The following is a 15,174-nucleotide window of genomic DNA, read 5'->3' as shown; positions in this document are numbered from 1 at the left end:
TTTATATCTGTATCTACTTCTTAAGTTGAATATGTTGTTGCTATAGAAAATTTTACAAACATTGTATGGATCAAATAGCTACTCAAAGGTATGAAGGAGGAAATCACTAAACTTGTAATACTTTATTGTGATAATACAAGTGATATAAATATATCAGAGAATCCTATGATGTATACAAAGACTAAGCACATTACAATTAAGTATCATTTCTTGAGAGAGTTAGTTCAAGATAAAGAGGTGAAGATGGAATATGTTAACACAAAAGGAAAAATAGCTAATATCTTCACAAAAGCATTACCTAAGGATGCTTATGAGTATCTAAGGGGTAAACTTGGGGTGGTATCCCTATCAAAGGCTATTTAAGAAGCATGAGAAGTACCCTACATCAAACAAGATGATTGACATTTATTACACATTGATGTAGTGGATCTTACTTTAGGAGATACCTAAAGTAATCAAAGAGCCAAAGCCACAAATCAATCACAAGATAGGTGACTGAGGGAGAAACTAAAAAATGTTCATATCTACATATTAAGATGACAACTCTTTGACATTTTTTTCAAAGAGGGAGAAATCCTTAGGGAGAAAAGCAAAAATAAAGGGAGAAAGAAGATACGAAAGAAGCATGGAATATCTAGTGAGAGGGAGATAATAACAAGAGAGATATAAGAAGTGATCCAAAGGGTGTCATAAGGATGAGTTGATTGATTTTATGTTGATCATAACATAATTTTGTAACCTATTTAGAAGATGAAAGTTGCTAATAGAGGGAGAGATTTCAATACAAGGAATTATTTTCTTTTTGGTAGTTTGTTCATTGTACTAATTAAGTTTGGTTTGCCATCAGTCACAAAGAGGGAGATTATTGAAAATAGATTGATACATGTATAAAAATGTGTTTTAATCATTATTTTGTCACTAATGTCAAACCTGCTATTTGCTGGTAAGATAATTACATAGATGATTTGAGTACTATCATTTGTTTGATTGATGAAGACGATTTGATCAAATGAGGTAATAATAGCACCTAGAGGAAAGTTTGAGTTATGATATGGAAAATAAATGTAAGGATAAGTTAAGAGAATGATATTATTGTACATTGATAATCTACTTAAGGTTGCAAAGGATGGATACATTGATTAAGTTTAGAAGAACAACTTAAATGAATTATGTCTGCCAAGCTTAACAATCTCCATAGTAGGTGCTGAAAAATTTTAGTGCAACCCAAGCATAAACTTAGTTGGAGCTTAGAAAAGGTAAATATCAGTGTATGTTGAGTGATATAGTGTAGGTTGAGTAAAATTTAGTGGATTTCAAGCACTAGTAAACATTAGTTCATGCTGAGTGTTTTGATAGTGGATACCAAGCAACACAGTATATGTCAAGCATCAAAAGAAAGTTAATGCTAAGTGTCCCCATTATGAGAAAGATTGTGAATTCAAAGAATCTAAGCTAACAAGTTTGATTTCTTAGATTGTGTGAACCATGTGGAAGAAAAACTTGATGACCTAGTCGCACATAATTCAAGATGAACCGTTTTGAGGCAAATTCAAAGAGGATTGAAGAAAAAGTTTCTAGAAGGTAATAAAATGAAAAGATGGTTAGATTCATTGAATCCTACCTAATCCAACTTAACCCTAAAAGGAAAAATGGAGGTTGAATGAAAAATGATTTTAGTTTTATATTTATAGAGATGGTTGGTTAGAAGAAAAGGTTGTCATATGCGAGAAACTAGAGAAAACAAGGAGTCTAGAGAATTGCTTCATTCAGTGACCTAAGAGAAGAGTCTACTATTAGAAAGAAAAGTAAGAAGGCTTAACGGTATTGTTGCTTGAAGGGTGAACAAGCTATTAGAGCTTAATTGTGTGAAAGACAAGGAGAATGGAGGACAAAAAACAAAGATCTATAATATGCAACTGTGTAGTAAGTTGTTATCAGATCAAGCCTTACTATTACTTTCTAATCATTGTACTAGTCTATGGTAAATCCTTTGGATTAAGGTTGACATAAAAATCATTTGTAAATCCTTTAATTGAGTGACATTCTAAGTAAATGATCTAAAGTCATCTAATAAGGCTCACTCTTAACAGGGTGATTGAAATCTTCTAACCAGGTCACATTTAATAGTGTGCATTATAACCTTTAATAGGGATGGCCTTTCATAGGGCATCACTTCAGAAGAGTGAGAATGAGTAGCATGTTACTATTGGTTTTTCCCAAATTGGGTTTTCATATTAAATCATTATGTCAAATGTGTTATAGAATATGTTATGCTTCATGCTTGCATTTCTACAAAGTTGATTTGATAGTAACCTTCAAGTTTAAGTGATTGCATGATCTAATGAACGCATGTATGTTGGAAATTTTTTATGGATATGGGCTCACTAAGTTGTGAAAAGTTTTATTTTTATATTTGGACCTTGGATAATTGATTCACACCCCATCTCAATTATTCTAAAGACTTCCAACAATAAGGTCACATAGACTAAGAACCTTACAAAAAGATTTTAAGGTTGCAATGACAATTGAGAATGATAGAAAATATACTGGTAGAATTGGTAAGAGAGATGACCCAAGGTTATTTTATCCCTGGAATACTAAGCCAAGAAAAGATGAAGATAAGATTGATAAAATTTTGGGTATGATCAAAGACCTTCATTTTAGATATAATAAGAATGAAGGAGCAAGGTGAAACAAGAATGAGAAACCTTATTATAAATAAAATAGATATAGATTGCAATATATTCCTTATAATACATCTTGGAAAAATGCTAGACCAATGAGGAAAAATGAAACCTGCAATCCTTCGAAGAAGAAGAATAATTACATAGAAACATGTCCTTGGTGTGAGGCTTTCAAATTACCACATATGCTAGAAAAATGTTTGATAGTAAGAAGCATATTATAAGAAGGAACTCACCTAGGGGATGATCACCAAACTATGAACATATTATCATCTAAACCATTTTGGGGAGAAGATGATTTGTCTAAAGAAGAGCATGTTCTTGACATTTATATCAAAAGAATGAAGCAACAATATGTTCAATATTTTTTTTTTTTTGATGATGACAAGCCTATAAAAAGGAAATCCACTAAAGAGGAAAGGAAATCTTGTATAATTGTAGTAGTAGAACAAGCAAGGAGTACTTAAAAATTACATAATATAACTATAAATCCAAATATGAGAAAGAAGAATAAAGTTCCTACTTTGTATAAGAGAAATAAGGATAAGATGATGAGCAAAGATCAACAACAAACTGATCTTCAGGTAAATCATTCTTCACTAAATAGACAAATGGTAAGTTATAATTCATTTGTTTCTAATGGTTTATCTCAATTGAAGATTTCAGTACTTTAGAAATAGTTAAAATTCAAGAATATGGAAAAGAAGTTTTAGATATTTTGTCTAAAACTAGCAAAAAAGAGTGTGTCAATTTTGGTGAGATTCATGTTGTCTATCTAGGGAAAAATATTAATGAGAATTCTCCATAGGTGGACCCCTTTTACTTAACTTTATTAATAAACAACAAAATTGTGAGAACTTGCATGGTGTATTTAGGGACAACTATGAACATAATGCCTGTTGAAGTCATGAAAGAATTAGGATTGAAAGTAGACATCCCTTATATAGAAAGTTCTATGCTATGGATAGTAGATAAATACCTTTAGTAAGTGTGGTTAAGAATGTTGACTTTATATTCCATGCGTGTCCTAATATTTCCTATAAAATAGATAGAACTGTGTTGACATTAAGGTCAATTTGTCTATCAGTGACTCAACACTTAGTCAAATGGTTACATTTCTACCAAGATCTATAGTTGCTACTGATATTATCTTTCATCTATTAGTGTTAACCAAGTGTCTTAGTGTTACAACATGTACCAAGCATCTAAGACAATTTATAGTATAGCCTAAGCGTAGTAGTGTCTATCAAGATATCTGTTGGATGTGATGAATACTCTAGTGTTAACTCAAATTCATAGTGTTAACCAAGTTCTATAGTGTCTACAAAGCTCATAGTGTTAACTCAATGAATCTAGTGTTGACCGAGTCATGCAGTATCAACCAAGTTATTTAGTAACTAATGAGTTTCTTAGTGTTCACTGAGACACACAATGTTGATCGAGTTAAAGCTACTTAAAGAGAGATCAGTATGGACTGAGCTTCAACTTCAATTGAGTAGCAAGTTTTTCTAAGCATTGATAGTATTTTTCAAGTATCAGAATATGACTGAGTTTGTCTTTAGAACTCGAGTTATAATAGTTGGGAAGACTTTGTGAATTATGGTAAATTTGGTATTGTAGCCAACTCTAGAAGATAATGAATTGGATTGGTATATATGTAATGTCTTATATCATATACAACTAATTATGAAAAGAAGAACAAGGGGTGTATGAGTGTGATTTAAAGAAGGCTACAAGTAGTATAAAGGAAAACAAATATTTATCTATCCAGCGAGGTGATCGTTACAATACAAGGAATCTCATTCAAAAAATTAGAGTTATAGATCAAAGATCAACCACTAATTCATCCTAACAGGTGCATTAGTCAAATCCTTTAGCAAGGTAGACTTAACAGTCTTTTAATAAATCTCTTAATAGAGTTCATATTTGATTGTATGTTTATAAATCCTTTAACAAGGTGCACCTCATAGTCCTTATTGCTCCTAATAGGGAAGATCACTAGAAGTGTTCAATTGTAAGCCTTAATAGGTTAACTTTATACCATAGTACTAAATTTTGTGGGTATCATCCTAACCCCAATTTTAGTTTCTCATTGGAAGGTTTTTGGGTTACCATATATTGTGTCAAAGTGTTATGAATGTTTTATTACTTTCATTTGTTCATGCATACAATTAATCAAAATAATATATGAAGAATTAATTGGTGAAGTATGATAAAGTTTTATTGGTTCATGATTCACCCCTCCCCTCTCAGTAACCTAGCCTACTTATATTTCCAAAAAACTATAGTTGAAGTTTCTTCCTATTATGTTATGTTGCTTCCAAGAAAATAGTCAAATTTACTTGGTGGACACATACAAATGGACTTATCCTATGCAACTATTCTAATTAATGGCCAAAACATTAGGATTAATAAAGAGCCAAGGTATGAATATCTTGTTGAAAACTTCCAACCTCATAATAGGGTCAATTTTGGCCATACAAATATTGACAATTTCTCGGTAAGTATAAGTACACCTATTAAAATTATAAAATACAAGAATGAATTTCTTAGAGAGGAAGAAGATAATGAATTGTGGAAAATGCATTTTGATGATGCATGTAGCAAAGAAGGCAATGGAGCCAGAGTAATTCTTACATCACCATGAGGCAAAATATTTAGGTATGCCTTTGTATTGAATTTGGAATGTACAAATAATATTGTTGAATATGAAGCTCTCATTCTAGGTCTAAATATTGCCAAATTTCATAAAATAAAGTTACTTTCAATATTTGGAGATTCAAAGTTGATAATTTATCAAATTAGAGATAAATTTATGACAAAAAACTCAAGTTTGGAAAGGTATAGAAAATATGTATGACATTTATTAGATATTTTTGATGCATTTTCAATCAGCTGGATTGATAAGTATAATAATTTTTAATTTGATATAATGGCCAATTTAGCTATTAAACAAATTGATATTACATTGCAAGAATTTGTTCAACTTGAAATAAAAAATAGACCATCTATTCCTAATAATGCACACAATTGGCAAGTTTTCATTGATGACAAAGATTTATTAAAAAATTTGACATGTGAAAAGGATAATTAGGATATTAGTATTTATTGGAATGGGAATGTTGAAAGCAAATATGGAAAGGATATTGTCTTTGGAGTAGAGATTATATAGCTAAAGCCCAATAAGATACCCAAAGAATTGGTGGCTTTGGAGCATTTTATTGATGAACATGAAAAGCAAAAAACACATTCCCCTACCATCTTGCAAGAACAAGTTGAGAAAGTTAATTTTGGGACTAAACACTCTCCAAGGGAAGTTTTTACTGGAGTCAAATTATCAATTAAAATAAGATCAAAATTTATTTCCTTGTTGATAAAATACTGACATGTGTTTGCAAGGTCTTGTGATGATTTAAAAGCATACAGAAAAGAATTATTTCAACATGAAATACTTCTAAAATCAAGTACTAGGCCTTTTAGACAAAATAAAAAACCAATAAATCCTATGTTAGCTCCAAAAATGAAAGAAGAATTGATTAAAATGAGAGATGCTTACATAATTAAACCCATTTTATATTCTACATGGGTCTCTAATTTGGCTTCTATCAGAAAGAAGGATAGAGATATAAGACCGTGTGTTGATTTTAGAAACTCAAATATATCATCATTCAAAGACAATTATGCTTTCCCAAACATGAAGGTTTTGCTACAAAAGGTAACAAGAAATGAACTCTTATCCATGATGGATGGTTTTTTTTGGTTATAATCAAGTAAAATTCAAAGAAATAGAGCAATAGAAGATAAAATTTACTACTCTGTGGGGAACATATGTTTATGCTAGAATGTCATTCAAATTTAAAAATACTAGAGAAAATTTTCAAAGAGAAATGGACATTGCATTTGAAGGACTTAATGGACGTTTACCAAGATGATCTTATCAGCTATTCCTAGAAAGTTGAAGGACATTGTAACCACTTAGAGATTTTTTATAAGAGGGCTCTTAAATATGGGATATCTCTTCTATAGAAAATTACAATTTGGAGTCACAGAGGGAAAATTATTGGGACAATGTTCCCAAGAAAGGAGTTAGTATAGACCCTGAAAGAGTTACAACAATTGATAATATAAAAGTCCTCGAGACTATTAGATCCATTCAATGATTCTTTGGATAGATTAATTTTGTAAGAATATTTGTGTCCAATTTTTAAAAAGTTGTTAAGCCCATATCTAAAATGATGAAGAAAGGAGATAAAGTGGTTTGGGATGATGATGCTTTACAAGAATTTGCACATATAAAAAGGGAAATAAAAGAAGCCCCTATTCTTAAAGTACATAATTTTGAAAAATCATTTCAAATATTTTCCTTTACATCATATCATATAGTGATTGCAATCATGCTTCAAAAGAATAAGAAAGCATATGAACAACCTATTACCTTTTTTAGTAGAAGCCTGCAAAGTTTAGAGCTTAATTATGATATCAATGAAAAAGAAGCATATGCTTTGGTTAAATTTGTCAAGGCCTTTAGGCCATACCTCGTAGGTACTAATTTGGTAGCATATGTTCATAATGCTATAGTTAAAGATAATTTTAGACAGGTCGAGACTATAGGGAGAAGATATAGATGGATTGATCAAATACAATCATTTAATATAAGTATCTAAAGAACCAAATTGGTTAGAGGTCAAGGGTTAGTAAAACTTGTGGCTAATTCAAATTTAGAAGGAACAAAAATAAATCAAGTGGATGAAGGATATCTTCAAGAAAGTATTTAGACATGTTCTTGGAATTTTGACATTGTCTATTATTTGAGATGTATGAAATATCATGAAGGCCTGAGTGACACTTAGAAGAGAACTATAAGATTGCAAGCAACAAAATACATCCTTATGCAAGGTGATCTTTATTAGAAAAATAGGGATGGTATTTTACATCTTTTCCAAGATATGGGACAAGAACCTTTAATTCTTAAAGAAATACATGAAGAAGTTTGTGGGGAACATTTTACGCTTAAACCACCACTCACAAAATCTTAAGGGCAGAATATTATTGGCCCCATATTTTTAGAGATTATATTTCTTATGTTATAAATTGAGAAGCCTACCAAAAATATTCATGAAATCTTAAGTATAATGGATCCTTTCCTCTTATAACCCTACAAGTTGAAGAATCATTTTCAAATATGGAGAATCAACATCATAAGTGAAATAAAAAATAAATCAAGTAATGGATATAATTGGATTCTTGTTTGCATAAATTACTTTACTGAATGGTTGGAAGCAATACAAACCATACGTTCCACTAGTATGGTTGTTACTAATTTTTTGATGAACAATAACCATACCAGATTTGTGATTCCTACAAAGATTGTTGTTGACAATGGCACATGTTTTAGATCAAAAGAAGTTTCAAGATTCTACAGTAAATATGGCATTCAATTTTCTTACTCTTCTCCTTACCATCCTCAAGGGAATGGCCAAGCTAAATCTAGTAATAAAATTATACTTAAGATTACCAAAAGGATGTTGGGTAACAATAAGAGATCTTGAGATTCCAAGCAATATCTTGTAGTATAGGCATACATAATCACAAAGAATAAGGCACATGCTTTTCACTATTTGATCTTGTGGATGGGAAAGAGGCTAATCTTCTTTGAAAATAATTTTTTCCTAGTTTACAGGTTCATAAAAAATCAATAGATAGAAGACATAGATTTTATGGATGAAAGGTTGTATGCATTAGCATAATAGATGAAAATAGAAGAGCAACATTAGAGTGTAACATTGAAAGACAAAAAAGGGTTAAAAATATTCATGATAAGAAATAAAAGGATAAAACTTTAAATATTGGTGATTAGGTTCTAAAATGGAATGTTAAGGATTGAGATAAAGGAAAACATGAAAATTTTGATTCTTTATGGTTAGGAACTTTTGTGATATCTAAAAAGGCAAGAGAGTATTGATTTCTTCTGCAAGACACAAATGGGAATATATTTAAATTTCCTATTCATGCCCAATTTTTTCAACACTTTTTCTTTTAAAAAGACTGTCATTTTTTTATGTTATTAGAACAAGGCTGATTTTATTTGCTTTCTTGTTGCAGAGATAGATGGATTCTCTTCATATTCATATGAATATGCATCCCTAGAAAGAGCCACTAATGGAGCTTCAAAGAATTTCTTCTTGATGAGAAAATCATTCCTCATTTTCATGCTTTGGATGTTAAAAAAACTACAATTTAACAATATTTTAGAATTTGGCTATGTGGTAAAATAGAGATCCCAATTTTTTGATTTTGGAAACAAAGTGACGTGGCTTCTCTAGTTTCCTAATTTCATTAAACAATGAATATTCGTTCTCTAATTTGTAATTTCATAGGACATAGAATGTTAGACATCCAATTTTGCAATTTCACATCAAGAGGGATTTGTTGATTCTGATATCATGATTTTACTTCAAACATAGATTCATGTGCCTGATTTAACCATTCCATAGCTCGTGACTTCTTGACATACCAATTTTGCAATTTTGTGTAGGGATGAATTCTTCAAGATTGTAATTGAAAAAACTAACATTTTGAAGGAATATTATTTTGGTACTATGACAAGACATGCACATTAAAAGTCTAATTATATTTTTCATTTGTCCTAAATTAATGCTAAAATAGATGTGACAATTGGTTTATATCTACACATGCAAATAGCTAGTTGATATCACCTGAACATTTCTTAAAAGGACATTATAAGGATGATCCAATTGTAACATTCTTGCTGTGCAATATTTTTCTATTATGTTTTTGTGTGGGCCTGGGGATTCTCCACCATAGGATTACCAATTTAGGCTTATCATGAAGAAAATGATACAAAGCCAGTCATGCAACCTAACTTGTCACCATCCTAGGAAGATTAGTTGGATATCCTGAATAGCATATATGAAGCTACCTTGGAACTCCAAATAAGCTATGCCAATTATGTTAGTGATACTTATGATTTCGAGCTTGAAGATGATAGAGCTAAGGTCCATGTCATCCTTATTGAGTTTGATGACCTTCATGGGAATAGACATTTTGAAGAAATTATGGATAAGTTGCAAGAATTATAGTTTTTCCTTAAGCTTCTTTTAATCTTCATGATTGTAAATTTTGGTGAATGGTTACAATTAGTTATTAGTTAATTTGTTTTGTAAAGGTTTGAAGCTTTGTGCACCTTTTCATTTTCTATAAGAAAGGGTACCGAGACCTTATAGATATATTAGATAGAGATACAAAAAAGAAAAAGATACAAAAGACATTTTATCAAAATGTATATATGCACTATAGGGTAGGTATTATAGTTAGTCACAACCCAATTACACTCAATTTTAGAGTCAATAAAAATACTATGTTTCCTTTCCAAAGCTTAGGAATTAATCATAAATAGTATTATCTACAAGTTGTCCTCTTGGATTTATATTATTGTTGATAGATTGAATCACATGAAATCTTTGATAAGAACTCATATAAGGGTTTTGTGTAATTGGTCTTCATCTTATTGAAGTTAAACTCAATTAATTAGGGTTTTTGGACTTTAATTTTTGTGTCGAATAATTTATGGTAGCATGCCTATCTCCAAGTAGTTTGAGTTTTGCAATATTACAACTGACTCTATTCTCCCATTAGAAAAGGACCAATCTTTTATTTTTTCTAAAGAAAAGTATAGTTTTAGAGAAGGTGATATTCTTGATCTTACTCATCTACTTACATACCTTTCTTTACCCATCACTTATTCATATTTAAAGCCCTTTCAAAGCTTGATTTCTCTTTGAAAGAATACTTTCCCACTCAAGAGCATAAACATAAAGTTTGCAATAGGAAGCCTAAATGTCATTTCAAGGGGTTGAGATAAAGTGGTCAAAACCAAAATGAGATCAACAATCTCCCCCTTTGACATGAGTGGAAATAACTCTTTTTCATGGCATATACATTCTTATTTTATGCATAAGTTAGACAATATGTCATCTTTACTTGAATTTCATACAAATTTTTAAAATCTCAAAACTTGATCGAAAAATGTGCTATTGTCTCCTATACCTTATTACTTTACTCCCCCTAAGTAACTGCTTCATTTCAGTTATACTTTAAGTATACCTTTTCTGAGTAGATATTTGTAATGACAAACTTTCTCTAAAATTTCAAAATCCCCCTTTTTTAACACTTATGTCATTTGGGTGGTACAGTTACAGTGTATTTGTCCAAAAATGATTTCTGCACTTGCATTATGATTTCCAAAGATGAATCCCAACTATCTCTTGATCCATCTAATGATTAAATCTATATTTGTAGATTGGCAACCATATCAACTAAGCCTTTGTGAGTAGAAATATTAGAATATTTCTTAATCAATGTTTCTACATGGGCTAGTTCCTTCTATAAAACTTCCAAGTGTGGGGTCAACATGAAATGTATGCTGATTAGAATGGATATGATATTTACATCTTTTTCTTGTAGCTCAACAAGCCTACTATTGGAAATACAATAGGGAGAGAAAACTCAGGGGGGGGGAGTCAGTCCTTCAAAACTTTAACCATAAAATCATTCCCCATACATCCATCTCACAAATTGCATGTAAACTAAAATACCAAACTAAACATGTTCATCCATAGCATGAAATAAAATAAACATTCAACACATATATTACACAAAATATTTGGTTACCCAAAAACCCTCCAATGAGAAGGTAAAACTAGGGTGGGGATGATAGCCACAAATCTTCACTACTGCAATTGTAAAGTGTATCCAATGAAGGTTACAATATTTGATCATAAACTATGATCTACCCTATGAAAGGTCTTCCCTATTAAAGGCTTACAAGATTGTTAGATCTTACCCTATTAAAGGATTTCAACACCCTATTAGAAGTGTGCCTGATTAGCGAACATAGAACTTACAATGAAGTAAGCACCCTATTAAAGGATTTACAATAGCCTATTAGGACTACTTTGTTAAGAGATTTAACTGATTCACCTATTAGAATGTCTTAGCAATAATCCTATGGTTAGCACTCTGCTACTAGATAGGATATCATCTCTTTGGATGTGTCCTTGATCCTTTCTAAATAGATATGTCACTTATATCCTCGATCTTCTTTCCACTATTCTCCTCTAACTATTTTTGCAAAGTATAACTTGATTCACAACTCCTTAGCCACCGTGAATGCTCTATTTGTGCAGGTAAACTTCTCTCTTCCCACATACAATATTTAGGGTTTGCCTTCCTTAAGAAGACCTAGGTGACTTAGTCTTAGGTATGAATAAACGATTATGATTCATCAATTTTTTTGGTTAATTCATCCTTTAACTAATTTTTTGCATGTACTACATAGGGATCCTCAATATAGATTCATTCTTATCATATAGAATTGAAAAACAATCCTTAATTTGGCTTAAAATTGATTTACATAGAAGTTTGTGCCATTACAAACAACTATGTCCAAAACTGTTCTACCCAGCACTTGAAGTCCCTAATGCTTGGCATCCATTTTATCTCCAATGTTGTAACTCGGCCTCTCAACGACTCGACATCCATTGGTCACTTGAACTATCTACTTGGCACTTGACTTACTAGAGACTTACTACTTACTTGGCACATACTATATATTTTTCTTGGCATATACTATTTGACAACTTATGCTTGGCATACATTACTTGTTCGACATGAATTAAGTTCTATCTTGTAAATGAATTAAGTTTATTATCACTCATATGTCAAAAAAATCTGAGATTAACAATCTCCCCCTTTGAAATGAGTGGCAAAAATACTTGGTCATGCATGAATAACCTTATCTTATGAGCATAACTTAGATAATCTCTATTCAGTATTTGAATTACATACAAAATTTCAAAACTTCAAATTTTTGCGAAAACTTGTGACTTATCAGTCATAGCTCAAAATTTTATAACTCTCATTAAGTTGATTGTTCTTTTCTAAAATTTGAATACTCCCACTAAGTAAATCAATTGTACTACTGTGCTCTCTTTTTCTGTACTATTGGACCCCCCCAAAACTCATTCATTCTGCCCTTTTGTCTTATTCATATTCATTTTCCCCCTTTTTGATACTTATGTCATGGGTGGTACATGAATAGTGTGTTTGTCCAAGGGTTATTTATGGACCTCCATTATGAGCTTTAGTGCTACATCCTAGTTGTTGCATGCTACCTCTAGAGATTTGATTTGAATAGCTATCTCAATAGCAAGGTTAACTAGGCCTTCTTGAGTAGAAAGATGGGGATATTTCTTCATCAATGTTTCTACAAAGGCTAGTTCCTTGTGTAACACCTCCATCTTGATAAGTGTAACCCGAATGTTGGTATCTTGACCTTATAATGCTGCTAACTGACCTTTTTCTAGAAAAAAAATTCTAAAATGAGTCTAACTTTTACTAGGAGATTGTTCTAGGATTTTACCTGTTGACTTTAAATATCCTTCCAAGTGGTCAATGTGCCTCTCCACTTCTTGTGTGAACAAAGCTACATTCCAAAACTTGGTCTAAAGAGAGAAAAATATTCTCCAACACTTTCTTCACACCATCAATTTTGGTTGCTAACTCAACCTGACTAATTGCAATGGCACTTGATAACTTTTTAGTTACCTTGGCATGGAATTTCTTCTTAGATCATTCTAGTAATTTGATATTTGTGTCTAGGTCTTCATCATTTACCTTCTCCATAATATTTTCCAACTACTCAATGATTGGGTTTGTTTTATCAAGTGTAGGTAGGATGAATGCATCAAGAAATATGTCCTTGATGTTATGTAGTGCTTGTTTCTCCCTATGCTCCCTTCAAGTAGTTCTTGGTGTTTTTTTTTTGCTAGAGCATCCTGCAATATTCTCATTTTCTCTATGGTGATTGATGTAAGATCAAACTTTAGCAATTTGATCACATCATCTAAGTTGATATCACCATAAGATGTAACATCATCAACACCTTATATCATGTATCATTAAAACTTGTAGTGTTATCATAGATAACACACTAGATGAGTCACCTTTGTATGCAATATTAGGAATTTCCCAAAAATGTGGTTATTTAATCTCGTTACTAATCAATTGAACATTTAAAACTTCCTTTCCTTCCTTAACCAAAGAAATAGAAGAGCTAGATGGTATAAAAACTATCTAAGGTTTGCATAAATTCAAACAATGTAGCTCACGACACAATAAATACCTCAAAAAATATAATGTTTGGTGGTGAGTAGCAATTGAATTCAGTCTAAAAACACTTGAATCAATTTCTCATATTTTCCTTATTCTCTTTGTACTCTTCTTCAATCTTCAATGATCACAAATGAGTCAAAAAATGACCATATAACCCTTGAAACTTCATAATAAATGCTCAGTGCTTCCACAACTATAATCTTGGCTCCAATAGTAATTTTGACTCACTTGGCTTCCATGTAATTCCTCCCATGGTCATAAACCACAAGGAGATTGGCCAACACTATCACCCTCAATATCTCATAAACAACTAAACTTTCACTTGGTAACAATAGTGAAACTTATAGATTTCTTCTAAGTTCTAACCAATACTTTGCATCTTACTTCATGCATATATGATCTTTTCAAAACTAAATTCTTGGAACTGATGTATAATTAAACATTGAAATATCAACCCCACATATACCTCTTGATTTCCTACTTGGGGGTGGTGTGATCACCTGATCCATTAGATGAAGTGATCTTATCTAAACTTGATGTGTTGTAATATTCCTTTTTCTTCCATGTCTTGTTCATCTACACTTTGATGTCTTCAACATCAACCTTTTCTTTTCCTTTATTGAATTCACTCCTAGGTTCTTTTGACCTTTTTGGACAATTTTTGCTTATGTGACTAGTCTTCAAATAGCTAAAACATGTAGTTTGACTCAACCATGTACTGTAGTCACTTTTGAAATGTGTTCTAATAAAATTATCAACAATATGTCCATACTTTTGACAATTGTGACAACTATACCTTGTATTATAATCCCAATTGTAGGATCTGTCAGTATGGCTTACCTTAGCTTGCTTGTTTGATGACTAGTTAGGCTTGGAGTTGCATTCATAAGCTCTATGTCCATACTTCTTATAGTAGTAGCAATAACCTTCAAATCTTTGTGTGCTTGATGTCTTGGTTTTGCATTTATGTGCTTCATGTCCTTGATTGTTTCACTTACGATAATTACCCATGAATTTCTTATTAGCATTCTAATTTGCATTATTGCTCCTGCAAACATTTTTTGTATGACCTATCTTACCATAATTATGACAAGTAGGTTTTTAATTGTTACCTTTTTTGTTTCATTGAACATTCAACACTTTTAGATGATTCTCCTTCTTCAGTGTTTGTGTAACCCATCCAGTAGTATCACTGTTGGATCTAGGAGATCTCATCAATTGCTCAAAATACTCGATGGATTCACTAAGCCTATTGAAAAATTTTCAAATTCTTTTTCTCTTTTCATATAATTTCTTA

This window comes from Cupressus sempervirens, chromosome 5, assembly GCF_028749045.1.
Source record: "Cupressus sempervirens isolate cs-2001-9-10 chromosome 5, ASM2874904v1, whole genome shotgun sequence".
Taxonomy (NCBI): Eukaryota; Viridiplantae; Streptophyta; class Pinopsida; order Cupressales; family Cupressaceae; genus Cupressus; species Cupressus sempervirens.
The sequence above is the reverse complement of the archived record's forward strand: the minus strand, read 5'-3'. Positions refer to the sequence as shown.